Below are 16,076 nucleotides of genomic sequence, written 5' to 3'. Positions count from 1 at the left end.
TTGCTCCAAGCCCCTGTGTCCAACCTGGCCTTGAACACTGCCAGGGATAGGGCAGCCTCTGCAGGGTACCTGGAGCTCCAAGAGGGTAATGCACCCAGAAAGCCAAAATGTTTGCCTCTAGTTTGGGGTGGGGAGAAAACTGGTGTATCCTTAAACTGCCAGTCAGCAGCAGCGGCGGGTTGATAAGCTCCAAAGAGCTAACAAACATGAGCTGTACCTGTGTTAGTGATGGCCGAGGCAAACTGGTAGTTCTGCTATAGTGAGGACTTGGAGTCCTAGGGAGGGTTGGGCTGGAAAGCTTCCAGGAAGATACAACCCTTCTGAGTAGAGGTGCTGGGCAAACAAGGAAATGTTACCAAAAAGGTCCCACAAAGCTTGTTAGACTCACCCAGCCTCCGGCGCTTTGACTTCCACAGCACATTGTTCCGTGAGATGAATTAAAACCCTCATGTCCCAGAACACCAGCATCATACCAAAGCAAAGAGGTTTTTGCCCAGAAAAGAAATGGGAAATGTAACTGATATTTTGCCTCTTTGGGAACTTTTGTGAGTGGTTTTTTGGCTGGGTTTCATAAACACTTTTCTATCCAGGGCTGTGAAGTTACACGTAGTGATGTGTTCATGGCTGTTCAGGCTGCAGTCTGCACCTCTGATGTTAATTGAATCCTGTGGTCCCTCGCATGCCCTTGCAACACCAACAACAGAAACATGTGGCAGAGCCAGCAGAGGTGCATCAGAGCCCTGGGTCCAGCCGCAATTAAAAAGAGGGAGGGAGGGAGGGAAGGGGAAAAAGCCAATTACTTGTAATTGGATTCAGTAAACTGAATTATCTCACTATTAAAGCAGTGCTTGTTTTTGAGATAGTGGGACATTCAGACTATCAAAAGCATTAATTGATTCATCCCTTTTTTCAAGTGCTTTCTCAACAGTGCCTCTATTCGAGAGCTGCAACCTTTTGTTCGCATGGGGAATGTGAATTATACAGACCATGTTTATATCTTGGTGGCTCTATTCATTCTGACTTTTTTGTCATGTTGGTGTTTTAACTCAAAAATGAGCTGACACTCCTGCGAAACATAATGGAAGGTTTATTTCTTCTTTTGTGATGCCTTCACTGTTGCTAGAGGTGTAATTTAACCAGAGAGAAAGGGAGAGAAATGTTTTGAGTCTCAGTCATTCAGGTCTCAGACATGGGAGCTAGGTGGATGGGTAGGAAGCCAAGAGAAACCAGAAGCTTTCTCTGGGGTGTTGTGCAGCTTGGCACTTGCATGTTCTGCACAGCACCAGGGCTGCACGAGGGAAAACCTTTTTTCCTATGCCCTCTACAGCCACCTTTCAACGAAGGATGATCAATGCCCAAAGGATTTCTGGCCCACAGCTGACCCCAAGGGCTCAGAGCAGAGCAGGAAGGAAGCCCTTATGCCCGTTGTCAGTCACCAAGAGGGGGTGTCTCCATTGGCAGGGGTGTCAAGGAATTGTTCTGTGCCAACATGGTACATCTGTCACTGTACCCCACTGAGGACAAGGCCCCTACATCTTTCTTTCTGCCTTACTAAGTGGATACTGAACCCTGGGAAAGGCAGCATGAGAGTAAGTCAGCTCCAATGAGTTATTCAGGCAAATTGAAGGCATTATGTCAATGTGATGGGCAGCGTTTCAGGCCAGAACGGTACTATTGGCATTTTCTTCCTTCTGAATCAATAACTCCTAAAGGATTACAATTTAATTTTTAAAGGGTAATTCAATCAAGCATTTGAAAACAGAGGGCAGTCTTAAAATTAAACTTTAATCACATTTATTTATTTTTAAAAATTGTACTTGCAGAGGAAGAAGAGCCACTTCTGAACAGTCCTTCACCTTGGGCTTAAAGGGGCAGGTTTTTCTTATATCCCTGGTAGGAATCTGTCCCTTTGCTTACCTTCAGTTGCTCTCGTCTATGCCAGTTCTATTCAGACATGTTTCCATTAATGCCCTGAGGAGACATCCTCCAAAAAACCCAATGATGTGGCTGAGTTTTTCATTGGTGATTGCCACCAGCATCAACTGATTTCTCTGCATCTGAGTCTCCCCACTATCTGATAGAAAAGCCTATTTGTTATGTGACAGTATTCCTTCTCTTTTCTACCTTCTACTGCCTCTTTGTCGCCAAGCTGAGAGCCAATGCTCCAAATAAATGCAGTTTCAGGAGGGACCTGGTGTCAGGGATTAACAGTACCTTCTGTTCACTTAGTTTTGTCAAAGGAGAATATTTGGGTTTTTGGATACCGCCGCTGATCAGAGGCAGCTGAGCATCCAACTCTTCTAGTCCTATAGAAATCCTGGACGTGATCACTTCAGCCCAGTCTTCAAACAAATTTAAGGCTTCTCTGGACAATGCAATAGTTCAAAAACCACATAAGCTGTGCAAGAGTCAGGTAAACACCTGCTTGGATTGTTGAAGGTTCTAAGCAGGCCTAAATATGTGTGGATTAATCCCTCTCTCACAGCTCTGCTGGGTACCTTAAAGTTTAGATTCTCAAAATCATTGTTCTGCAGGTGCCTAAGCCACAAAGCACCAGAAGGCTTCAGATGCCAAAGTGTGCCATGCAGCCTTCACCTTCCTGGTGCAGACCAGCCCTGTTCGGACAGAGCATCCCAAGCCCAGGAGCATCCCTGCCTTCAAGCTCTCCTTGGCCTGCTTTAGTACCATGAGAGCACAGCTTGTAGGTGCAGGGCTCTTGGGGAGTTGTTTTGCATCTCAACATCTTTGCTATCAGTGCTAAACTTTTGCTAGTGAAATCCTCATCATTCCTACATAGCGGCTATAGGGCTTCTGCAGCGCCACAGCTGCTGAGCAGGGACACTCACACAAACTCCCACAGGAACCCGGCCTTCTCCCGTGTATCCCTCCCGCTGCGCCTGTGCCAGTAACAGGCAGTTCCAGCCAGCTCTGAAACAGATTAGAACAACCCATTGCGTGCCAGAACCTCAGCCAGGCACAGGAGCACGAGGTGCCTCTGCAGAAATATTTAGGAAAGAGTGGGGAGTGACACCAAAGGAGATGTGTGGAGAGAGGACACATGGGATGACACAGTGAAGAGATGAAGAAACACATTAAGAAATGTGAGAGGAGAAAATGGAGAAATGGAGGGGATCTGTGCAAGGAGACGCTGTTGGTGATCCAGAGGGAGATGTCCTTTCAGAAGGAGGCACCCCATGTAAGAGGAGGTACCTCTAAGGGGAGGAGGACCCCTGTCAGAGCAGGTACACCTCCAAAGCCATCCCTGCTGTGCCTCACCCTGTGACAGAGGAAACTGGATTAGGCAGCATCTGGATGGGGGCTTTAAGCACTTTACTAGTGCTCAATTGTGGGATTTAGGTCCTGAAAGTAGCAGAGAGCTTTTACTGAGTATTTAATCTGCATCTGTAAGCATCTAAGTATGGTTCAAATGCCATAACGGTGAAGACATCTCATCTGAGTGGTGAGCTCTTGACTTTAGCAGAACTAAATGTGTATTAGAGCACTCAGGGGAGGTGAGAAGCAGTTGCACAGTGAGCCCTTAGCAGTCGACGAGGAGCTGCTGTGTCTTGACAGATGATGCAGTCAGGACTCAGGGGACGCTGATCTCATAGGAGTGTATGACATAGAAATGGCAAAGAGCACTCCAGTTCTGGGAAGTGAAGCTTCCCACATCAACCTGATCAGTTCTTTTCCAGGTCTTTCTATGACATTTTCATTAAGTGTTTCTTCTAATATTTTTCATAACTTGCTTCTCAGGCCCTCATCCTGCTGCCCTCTGAGATTAAGAACCCCTGTCCATTCAGTGACAGTAAATCTGAAATCAAATGACTGACGATCACTACGGCTTTTCATTTTGCAAAAGTCACGGTGACACTGCAGAAAGCAACGGGTGATAAAGTGCTGCTGGAGAATGCCCTCATCTCCGTGCAGCAAGATGTATTGTTTCAGAAACAATCCTTCCTTCAGATTTCATTAGAAAGCCCCATTAGGAGAACCCTCCACTAAATAATGCTCCTGGCACTTTTTGTCATGCAGCCGCCCAGTGATCAAGGACGCTTTTGGTGGAATAGTGCAGGAGGGTGGCACACAGCACAAAGCAACCATAGTGAAGATAATTATGAAGATAAGGTCCCTTTGGGAGACCATTGTACTAAATGCCTCCGAAAAATCTCAGCTACCCAGAGGTTTTCCCATAAGCACTCTTTTCATGGAGAAGTACTGGCACCCCCCAGAACATCAAGGTTAAAAATCCCTCCTGCTCATTATAGTAAGACAATGGTTTTCTTTGAAACTATTGTTTATGGACCAGATGGGCCATTGATGCTTTGCTTGAAACAGAGAGAATTGTGTGATTATAAAATGCAATAAAACCCCCAAACACCCCTCTGACTGAAATGTGATCAGCAATAGTTTTTGTTTAAGGTGACATCTAAAGCCTGAAAAACTTGCTGTAATTAACCATGGAGGGAAACAAAAACCCAACAAATGACACTGAATGTATTTTTTCAGGATTTGATGCTCCTGCAATCGGAATTCAAACTGTAGAATAAGAAAGATGGAACAGAATTCTTCTGCTAAACTAAGGGAAGAGAGTGGCCAAGCACTAGAGAGGACTTTGCCATAGTCATGAAATACTGAGGAAAGTGTCAGTGCCTTGGAGCAAGATCCAAGAAGAGAAGTACAGGCTTAGGTGGAATGTAGCCCAGGACAGTGAGCCAGAAGATGTTTGCCCCACAGCTGCAAAACCCCACATGCGGCAGAATGATCCATGTCCCATACTCAATTTCCTGGCTATTTTCTGGTTTCTCCACTGAATTGAATGCTCTCCAGTAGGAGTGTCCTGGGTTTCTGCACCTCCTTATGTAAATAGATCCAGAATCCATTCCCTAAATGTAAAAAAAAAAAAATAATAATTAAAAAATATATATTAAGATGAGAGAAGGGGAGGCCTGTATGGAGACAGGCTGAGAAAGTTAGGAGTGTTCAGCCTGGAGAAGAGGAGCTGTGTGGAGACCTCAGAGCAGCTTCCAGTGTCTGAAGGGGGCTACAGGGATGCTGGAGAGGGACCTTCATCAGGGACTGGAGCGACAGGACAAGGGGTGATGGGTTCAAACTGAAACAGGGGAAGTTCAGGTTAGATCTAAGGAAGAAGTTCTTCCCTGTGAGGGTGCTGAGGCGCTGGCACAGGGTGCCAAGAAAAGCTGTGGCTGCCCCATCCCTGGCAGTGTTCAAGGCCAGGTTGGACAGAGCCTTGGGAGACATAGTCCAGTGTGAGGCATCCCTGCCCATGGCAGGGGGTTGGAACTGGATGAACTAAAGGTCCTTTCCAACCCAAACCATTCTATGATTCTGTTTTTTCTAATTATCAAGAAATGAAATTTTCGTTCTGTTTTTGTGTCATGTATGTTTTGGCATTTACTATCTGCTAGGAAAAAAATATATGTATATGGTAGTTATGTCTTTCTTATCCATTTCTGCCTCTTTCTGATATCAGTGTGGTGTCAATTTCTTGCTGCAGGCGCTGTTTTGTCATAATCTTTTTAGAATAAGAAAACTAAAAAAAAACCCCCAAGAACAACACAATCTGAATTTCAATGATCTCTCCTTTTCAGTTAATGCCTCAAACAAGCATTTGATTTACATTTGTGGAGACACTTGCTGCAGGCTCATTAAAAATAACGTATTGGTGGCACATCATTTATTGAGAGAAAACAAATTGACAAAAGATAAATGAAGTTGCTGTGTAATTAACTAAAAACAAATCCACAGCTGAAATAGGAAATTAATATATACATGTATCAATATCTCACCCAGGACTGAATAACACAGTTTAAATCTCCCTGTAAAAAATAGACAAGAAGAAGATGTGTCTGAAAATAATGTTTTAATTAGACTGTGGCTCCCATTTGCATGCACTGGTGCAAGTGAGCCACAGCACTGCAAGCTTTCATATACTGAGACCTTGAACTTGTCAGGCCAGGGTCTTCTCTGCTGTCCAGTACCAGCTGTTTGAAGGAAGGGTTGAAGAAAAGGTGTAGGAGGTAGTCACTGAGCACCCTTCCTCCTGGAAATCTGCCTCCTGAATCCTAATAGTTTTGCTCTTGTGTTCCTGAGGAACGAGGGTCTAGAGCCACTCCACAAGTTGGTTTAAGAGGGTTTTAAGTACAGTCAGTGGCAATCCTTAATACTTTCATTACATGGATAAAATGCCCAGTCATTTCATTTCATATGCATTTCGGTGCTGTCCTCATCAGTGTAATATCTGTGGATAATATCAGTTTGTATTAAGCCATGTGATTAAAAATTGTCGAAAGTTTCCTTTATCTGTTTGATAGGAATTCATTAAAATTATCAGATATTTGATCAGGAAATCTGTCCAAGGGAAGACTCAGTGCTTTGCATTATAATGAATTTGGCATGAGAGACATTGGGGGGAACAATTCTACTATGGGCATATTAATACAACAGTAATTACTATAGGATTGCTCAGCCTGGGGAAGGAGGAGCTGCTGTGCTGTGTGTTGGTATCATTTGAGATGTACGGGGCTAAACTTTACTGAAATTCTCTGTGCAATGAACAGAGGAGTGACATCAATCCCAGGAATCAGGTTAGGGAGGATTAGCAATAGCCAGACACAAACTGGGCAGCAACTTAGAATCATTTATGTTGGAAAAGGCCTTTAAGATCGAGTCCAGCTCTTAACCCAGCACTGCCAAGTCCACCACGAAACCATGTCCCCAGGTGCCACATCTATACAGCTTTTAAATACGTCTGGGTACTTCTTACACTTCTTACAACGTGTTGATAACAGGGTCTTTAAACAGGACTTATGTGGGTGGCTTTCCCAGCTCTGACTCTAACTAAGAGCAATTGGTCAAGAGGAGGAAGGAGGAAGGTAATTTGGGTGAGAGCATCCAAGGACTGTGAAAGTTCATTACCCTTTGGCAGAATAACAAAGTATACGCACAGTGGACATCGAGGTGATGGGTATCAATACAAGCATCAATACACCCTGATAACTGTGGGGTGGGAGCTCATAAGACACAAGTATAATGGGCAAAAAAATAAGCCTGAAAGCTGACAGTTCTTTACAGACATTATATTACAGGTACAAGTGCAGATTATCCCAAACCTGTTGAGAGATGTTGCCAGAAGACCAGTTTCCTGTGGTTTTGGTTTTCCTCTGCAAGTTTTCAGCGTCAAGGTCAAATACAACCTGTAACTATAGTCAGTGGGGAGAGCATGATCACTTCTACAGGCTAAGCCCACTGAGGAACTCATCTGAATGCTGTAAATCCCTTTCAAATGAAATCTCTCCATCCTTTGGCCTTCAGAAAAGGCTCAGCCTTTCTGGTTTAATTTTAGCCCACGAGAGCATCATATCCTCTGACCATGCTGAGTGTGATAGAGCAGTCAGGGCCTGTGAATGCCAGCACCCATTTCTCTGTTGTTCCTCAAACAGCCCTGGTTGTTAATATCTGATGAAAAGAGCTTCATGCCCAATCTGGGTTTTCATGGCTCAGAAAGAAGAAAACAATATTTAGGAGCTGGATTTCTAGATCTGCATAAGGAGGGTATATCAGCATTGGTATTTGGATAGGATAGTCTCCCACCTCATCCACTGAACGGAACATGAGCTTTGAATATCATATCAAACCTTTTCTGCTTCATTGAGCTTCTCTTTTATGCTCTGTTGCTTTCCTTTGGCTTTTCAAGGCATGACCATTACTGAAACAGAATAATAACTAGTACCAGGGGTCCCACTTCAATTGCACATTCGCACAAAAGCCATTGCTTCGCTCTTGGCAATTGTGTATAATTTGGGGAAAAAAAAAAAAATAAAGAGGAAGAGAAAAATAATTTATTATACTTCAGCAGGCAAATGAGAGGATCCAAATGAGAGTGGCTTCCTAGCAGCACGACAGCTAACTTGGGAACTACTCATGAAGCCGATTGGGAATGGGCTCTCCCAGCAAGGTAGTGTTGTGTGCTGACCTCAGTCATTCACATGGGAGAGCTTTATCACTGAACTCAGTGGGAATATAAATGCTGGTGGATGGTGATGCTGCCAGCAGAGCCCCTCTGGCTGAGGAGATCAGCTCTAGAATAATTTGGGTGGGAATTTGAAGAGTGCCATGGGAGTACAAAACTGATTCCTGCTTTCAACTGCAAATGAAAGGAAAATACAGAGAGTTAGTAAAAATATCGCATACATGAGCGCAAAGAGGGAGAATGTGGATGAGGATGGAGTTCTCTGATATTCTGGCTAGCATTAAAAATTCATGCCAGTAACTTGCCAGCAAAGCCTGGCTCTGTGTTGAGCCTCCCACAGCATCCATAGCGCAAAGGGCAGGTCTGAGGATTTTTTGTCCCACCCAGGACAGAATGCCCCTAGAGCCTGTCAGCTCCACCCCTGCCTCCATATGGAACCTGCACCATGGAGTGTTCTCTGTCTTAGTTTCTGAGTTTTCTCGTGCTTTTTTTAGAAGATGAAATTATTATTGTATTAAAGCTTCCTTCTGCTTTTTCTCTTGGGAGGTCTGAGCTCAGCTGTTTATCCAAATTGAGCAGAGTCTGGATTATTGGGAGGATCTGGAGGGAGAAAAGTAGTTGAATTTTGTAAAAACCACCCTATGTCTAACTAACTGCTTCTGGTACAACCTTACATCATTTTCTTATCAGAGCAACTCGACCATCTGCTTGTAGACTCATAGAATCAACCAGGTTGGAAAAGATCTTGAAGATCAGCCCTGTCTCTGTTTTCAGAAACAGGAAACAATATGTTTGTGGCAGAAAAGTTTTGGTTTGTTGGAGGGGGAAGATGGATTTTACTGTTTCAAACCAGTTTTCCTGCTAAAAAAAGAGCTTTGGAGTACTGAAAGAAAAATATACTTTAATTTTTTATTTTTTTTTTTTCAGGACTAAAAATGTTTCAGGAAAATGTCAGTTTTGCTTGAAAATGCAGTTCTTATCAAAAAAAAAAGAGATTCAATGGAGAATGAAACATAGAGATTCAGCTGAGTCCATTTGCTCCTGATCCTAGCTGTGAAATGTTGACAGCCTGTGCCTACCCGATGGGTTTGATCCATCTGTTTCCACGTTCTTCAGCCTCTGCACCTGGTATTTCCTACTGGCTGTACCAGTGTGAAGAAACACCACAAATCAGGAAGCCAAACTGGACATTGCAGCTTTAGTCTAAGTCTAATGGTGCCATATGTCTCTGGGAATTTATATCATCCTTATTCCCTTTCTGTGACTCATTCATCAGACTGACTCATCCTTTAGGCTGTTTTCCCTGGGGAAAACACAGCTTGTTTTTATCCAGAGCCCTACCTTCCATTTTATTTAGGGTCAATCTTAGCCTCTTTTTATACTGGACCAAGAACACAGCATCTGGTTTTGCAGCTGTCCTTATTCTAACACAGCTGAGCAGTTGCCTTCCCTTGGGTACCGTTACAGCCATAAGCAAATGTCACTTATCCCACTGCTGATGCCTTCAGGTCTTTTCCATTCGCTTGGTGTTTAGTCTCCTAGCTCTGCCAATATTCACTCTGTCCTATGTCACTCAAAGCCTGTATCTCTCATCCAGAGGGACCTATTTCTGAGATAGAGAGGAGTGAATCAGCTGTAGCTTCATGAGGCGCCATCCCTAGAACAGCAGAACATGGAGCTCTTCTGCCCACCCTGATTGGAGGTGACTGGCAAGTTGCCTGAGACAAAGTAGTTTTGAAGAGAACAATAGTGTTTTGCTGGGATCAAGACCTGGATGTTAATCTGAGGGGTTATTCCAGGGTCCAGACTCTGGGGATGTCAGAAAAAGAAAGGATCAACTACTGTTGTACCTGTTAAATAGGGGATGGAATCACAGGGATAATGTGCCCTCTGCCCAAACAACTGGACAACATTATCCTAGACAATTTGGTGATAAAGGGGTGGCTCCAGGCCTTCTGTGGGTTGCACAGCTGCATGGTCACAACCATCACTGGATGCACCCATGGTGCTAAATGGCAAGATCCACCCAATAAATACACAATTACAGTATGACAAACAGAGACTGTCGATGTCTCTCACAGCAGAGGAGGCTTGAAGTGTAATAAATAGAAAGAGAAGACGTTATTAAGGTGGCTAAACATATGTAGACACTCATATTTTAGCTGGGTCCTATGCTAGTGCCATCTACTGCCACTGGGAATACGTGTATGTAATGGAGAAAGACCAGAAGTGAACACACTGAACCCTCCAACTTCCCTGTTCTGCTGCTTGTAGCTTGAGTGTGGCATGACAGAGGTGAGCAAGGTTGAAGCTACACTCAGGTCCCAAACTCGCAGGAGCCTGCCTCAGTGATTTCTTAGCATGGACTGTTACAGTTTGATTGAAAGTGTACCAGTGAGTGGAGGAAAGCTTACAGTGACCCAACACTGCTGGAAAGACCGACAAGCCTTGGTAACGCTGCTATTTCTCCCCTGTGTCTGGAGAACTGTTCTTATGGACTTTTTGAGGAAGAAAATAAATAGTGGCTACGAGCAGAGCATACGGTGTGCAGTCAAGAGAGCATTTCATTAGCATGGTGATTAGATTGGGGCTGAAATCCTGACAGAAGCAGATCTTGAGAAGAACGAGAAATTAAATCCCTGCAGCAGTTTTGTAATACAAGTATTTGAGGAGACCAAATAGCTCCAGGCAACAGAGGCATGGCTATGATGAATTTGATAAGCAGTGGGAACTTTGTTTATATCAGCTATAGAGGGAACAGCCCAAAGCCAGGTTGCTGCAGTGTATTGTTTTAGTACATTATTTATTATTGAGTGCTATATCAGAAAGAATTTTCTTCAGATCCTCCCTTTGCTCCTCATTTTAGTGTTCTCTCATCTGTTCAGCTCTCCTTGATGTTTGATACATTTTTCATCCTCTGTCTTCACTGGACTTTGCCTTTCTACCTCTTTTCCAAAGATTTCCTGTGTAGGCATCGTCTCTTGGACTTGAGGTTCTCATTGAGGCTTTGATGCAAGGGCATTTGAATGTCTTGCTCAGCCTCTGAACAGCAAACCATTAGGTTCAGTGGGACTCTGATAGTGCATGTGCCGTGAGCTAAATTTCTCTGAAAGACCAAGTTCCTCCATCCTAAAGCCCCAAAGCTTCAGAGACTGATTACGTGAGTAGGAAGAAGTGATGTTCACATTCATTTCAGAGCTCAACTAAGGTTCTCCTCAAGATTCCCAGGAAGGAAGATAAAACATTTTGGCTTTTAGGAATGGTGTCTTATTAGAGTCAATTATAACACTGAATTTAGGAGTGGCTCTATTAAGAAGCTCACAGAAATTGTGACTATTTCTCACTTCATTTAGGGAGCACAAGTAGCATGATAAGCACATTCCCCAAACACAGTGCTTTCAGCCCTGCCTTCTGGTCTAAGCATATTTTATCCTGAAACTCTGGAGGCCTTTTGAACCCTGGATTTGGGAAAGACATCTCAAACTAATGGCCAGGCTGGTCAGTATTGGCAACGAGTCATTGAGAACTGTGCGCTCTGGAAAACTGGTTTCCATCTACCATGGCCAAAGACTTTGAGCTGTTATAAATGTCTCCACAGTTCAGCACAAAAAAAGTCTTCATGCTGAAGCAACCAAAAGCTATATCCAAGTCACTCAAGAATCTGTGAGAAACACTCTATAACATCTATGCATGCTGGTAACATTTGCTGTGGATGGAAATGTGCAGTAAAGGTTAATACTAGGACAAATCCATCTACTTATGTACCAAAGAGCTACTCTTCCTAGAAACTAGTGTTCATGTCAAGAAATCACTTCTCTAAATTGCAACTCCAAGTGACATTTGGCCCATTAATACAGAGAGAGTTAAAAGCTGACTATGATCATTCTTTTATTACATTCTCTGGCCTCTAATATCTTTTAGTACTTTCAGTACTCTGAATATAACTGTTCCAGGGGCCAGCAATATAACCCTGCTATTACATCCTGGCATCAACAAGAAAGGGGCAGAAGACAGCAACTGCATGAAAATGTGCTTTTTGCAATACAGAAGGAAAGCTGGCATCATACCAGTCTTCTATAAGATTAAGAATGGGCTTGAATCCAGATTTAATTTTGTCTAGCTACATGAGCATTATGGGTTCTGTCCCTGTTGCTAGCAGCTAGTACAACTGTATCTTGGGCTGAAATAATTCACATGGAGATTTGGAAGAATCAAACCTGGAGCATCTGGTGATGGACTTTGCAACTGCACTACTTATACCAAGTCCTGTACAAGCTGCCTAAACAAGACCATTGACTTGCCTCAGCACTCACCTTGCCCGAGAGCTTTCCCTGTAATTCAGGCTGAGCCAATCTCTCAAAGCAGGCTTGTGGTCTTCTAATGTGAGCAGTGGAGGAATCGGTTTGATTTGGAGCGGGTTGGACTTCACTAAAGTTATTAATGAGTCTGATCATCTGATGACCTTCATCCAGCCCCACTGGCTCTTCTCTGCCAAAGAGCCTTGTGGCTGCAAGAGCCAGCACCCTGCACACAACACATGGCTGTTTCCATGCAAGGGTACCATGGAGCAGGGGTGCACAGGGCCTCATGGCCTTTCCTGCTCCATCAGCACAATGAGGCTCCAGCAGTCACTGCAGCTCAGCAGGGAGAAGGAGTACAGGTTCGGCTCTGAGCTGCAGCAGTAGAAGTCAAATCGTTGCTGTAGGTACATCCTCTGGGATTAATTTAGGTAGGTGTAACAAGGCCAGCCCCAAGGCCTCATGACCTGAAACCTTCCCCACAGGGCAAGTGCCCTGCTGTTGCCTAAAGAGAAAAGCTGAGATTTGTTCTTCTATTGAAAGAGATATTTCAAATCCGCTTCCAACACGCAGAGCCTCTTATACTAAAGGCTATAAATAGCAATAATAGCCCAAAGATGTAGGAGACCCAGGTCTGATTCTCTTTGCTTCCCAAAAAGATTGAAACTCACTGAGAGCAGCCTGGCTGCCATAGAGATGTGGTGCATATGGAGGGGCTCTGTCTCTTTTTAATTCTGCATTTAGGCATTGACATTTCATCTACATGGGCCCTACGTTAGTTGATTAGTCTTGCTTTTGATGTGCTACTTGTCCTGCATCTTTTTTGCCTGAAGAGCTCCCATGGTCCATTAAAGAGTCCTTCTGTTTGTATCCTTTCAGCCAAGGCTTTGCTCCACCCCAAGTTTCCATCTCATTTCCTGCTGGGAGGTACCAACACAACCATTAGGAAGTGAAGGTCATTTGTACAGCACAGTCCTCTCTGCAGCAGCAGTTGGGTATAACTGCAGACATCTGGGAGAGCATGGGAGGAATGACTGTGGTGGAAAATGAGCTTCAAAAGCCCTGAGCAGTTTATGTGAGAAAGCCTTGTTGCCATAAGTGAAATATAGATTTGTTATGACGCTGGAAGCCTTAGCTGTGATACGCACAATATTTCCTTGGAATATCTGGCAGCTGTATCACTGTTTAATATATCTATTAAATACCACATCTCGATGTAGGAACAACCAGTAAAACTTGTTTATTTACCTTTGAAACCTTTGACTGAGTAAAGCATATCACTCTCCAGATAGATTCCCCCATTCAAATCTACTCGATATTTGAAATGGCAGCAATAAAAGAAGAAACTATAGATTTTCTTTCCAGCTCTGCAGTTACTGTGGACAAAACAAAGACGATCAAAATGCATTTATTTATTTATCTATTGCTGCTATCTTTTGAATGCACCAAAAGTAAAACTCAAAAGCGTTCCCTGATGTGCTTGCACAATTGCATAGAGTATCCAAGAGGGACCAATAATCACTGTCTTTACAGAGGGTTCTCTGAAATCAATCTTCAGAAAAGATTCAGCATTTTGGTTTTATTGGCATTCATGGTCATATTTATTGTCCCTCTGCTGGGACAACTCCAGGCTATCTTGGCTGGTGTGTGCATGTGCACACACATTCCTTCCAGCGCCTTTCAACTATCAATTCACAAAGATTGCTTTCAATTCTGAAACTATAACATTTCAAACAAGAGTGGCTGAAATAAAATAGAACATTAAAGCAGCCTCGTGGGTTCAGGCAAGTGCACAGCAACCAGGAAAGCCAAAAAGAGGCATCTTTTTGCTTTCCCACTTGATGAAGGTTACAGTCTCCTCGTGACTTGTTTTCTTAACTTTAATATCATTTGATATTTTTCCAGTCCTGTTATAGCCACCGCTTTAGACACGTGAAATAGCTCGTGCATCAGGAGGAGCAAAGGGCAGCTCGACCTTGTCTCCTGTCGCTTCTCCGTCTGCTCAGCTGGAGCCAATACACTGTGCTAAAGTTTGGAACAAGATGAATCGAGGTGCAGGCTGGGAAAGGGGAGAGAGATGATAACAAGCAAGTATGTACTCCTGGTGATTCCCTTGAATCTCTCCAAATAACTGAAGAAACGCACGAACAAGGGAAGATTTGGTCAATTTTTTTTTTCACGACAAACAGAAAAGAGATTGTGATCTTGCCCAGGTAATGCTGTTAATACAGTGGCTAGATGAACTGGGCTTACTTCTGATCTGCAGCACTGAAGCAGCAGCTTATAGTAAGACCTGAAATTGTTTCTTATTTATTTTCCCTCCTGGTCTTGTTTGTTTGTGTAATTTTACCAGGTGACTGTGGAAGGCAAGTTCACAGTGCGGCAGAGCCAAGGAGACAGAGAGGGCAGCGGGAAAGGGGCTCCACATGCAGACCTGTAATGAGCAATAACCTTCCCAGTGTGTCTCTCCACGTAATTAGACAGCATTAATTACCAGTTCAGGCCTTGGACATGCTGAATGTGTACATGTGCTCATTTACATGAGCAAAACTACCGTGTACATGGTAATTTTGTGAAAGGGGAGTGAGAGGGAGTTTAGGTGTGATTGAGAAGAGAGAAAAATCTCTTTCTCTATTTTTTGCTGTGATGATTAGTCCAGAGTTCACAGAATAGCTGTGTGAGTGTATATCCATTATACATCCTTACAGATGATATCATTGCATAATCAATACCTGGGAGTCATTTTAGCAACGTGCTTTGATAATTCTCATTTTGGAAGTCAATTTTATAATGAGAATGGCAATGAAGACAAAGTCAGTTTTATATTAAGACTGAATGGAGACCAAGATGAACGTGCTAAATCTGTGTTATAAAGACTTAGAGATAGTAGTCCAGAACCATGAAATGATAAGCCAATAAAAGCTTCTGGACAAGATAATCGCAGAAATTCCCTGAACAAACTCCATTGTTCATCTAGTTTTTCAGCAGGCATGAATGAGTTTAAGCAATAGCTCAAGTATAAGCCACCCAAGGCCCTTTTGAGATGCTGTTCTGCCTGCTGACATGGCAAATGTCCCCACAGGGCAGTGAGGCCATCACTGAGCTCTGAGGCTCTCCATACCTCCAGCAGTCTGGATTTGGATTGGAAAATGGGGACAAATGCTGGGGAGATGGAGATGAGCTCTTACGCTGAAGCTCTTCCCTGGGAGGGTGCTGAGGCGCTGGCACAGGGTGCCCAGAGAAGCTGTGGCTGCCCCATCCCTGGCAGTGTTCAAGGCCAGGTTGGACACAGGGGCTTGGAGCAACCTGCTCTAGTGGAAGGTGTCCCTGCCCGTGGCAGGGGGTTGGAACTGGAGGAGCTTTAAGGTCCTTTCCAACCCAAACCAGTCTGGGATTCTGAGAACACTTGTGGGTAAGGAGAACATCTGCCAATTTCATTAGGAGTCAATACTTTGGGCAGACATCCAGTTCTACCCTAGGCCAGATCTTCATATAATGCCAATTCCCCCAGTTATCTGAATTAGGATATATCCTTTCACCTCATCCTGCTGCTCCTCAGCGCACAGTGCCTTGCTATAAGTGGGCATCCATGTACCAGGATATTTCAGCATCTAGAAAAGTTTAGGGAGTGATTTTCTCTTCTGCCTCTAGAGGTAAAATACCCATCTATTGCAATAATGTTCCCCTAAAGTAGCCGGAGAACCGAACAGTTCTTAATAAAACTATTAGCTGTATGCTATAGACTACAGTTTCTCTTTAGGGGCCAGATAAAGATCTCAATTAGA

The sequence above is a fragment of the Strigops habroptila genome, chromosome 12 (genome assembly GCF_004027225.2).
Source record: "Strigops habroptila isolate Jane chromosome 12, bStrHab1.2.pri, whole genome shotgun sequence".
NCBI lineage: Eukaryota > Metazoa > Chordata > Aves > Psittaciformes > Psittacidae > Strigops > Strigops habroptila.
Note: the sequence above shows the minus strand (reverse complement) of the source record.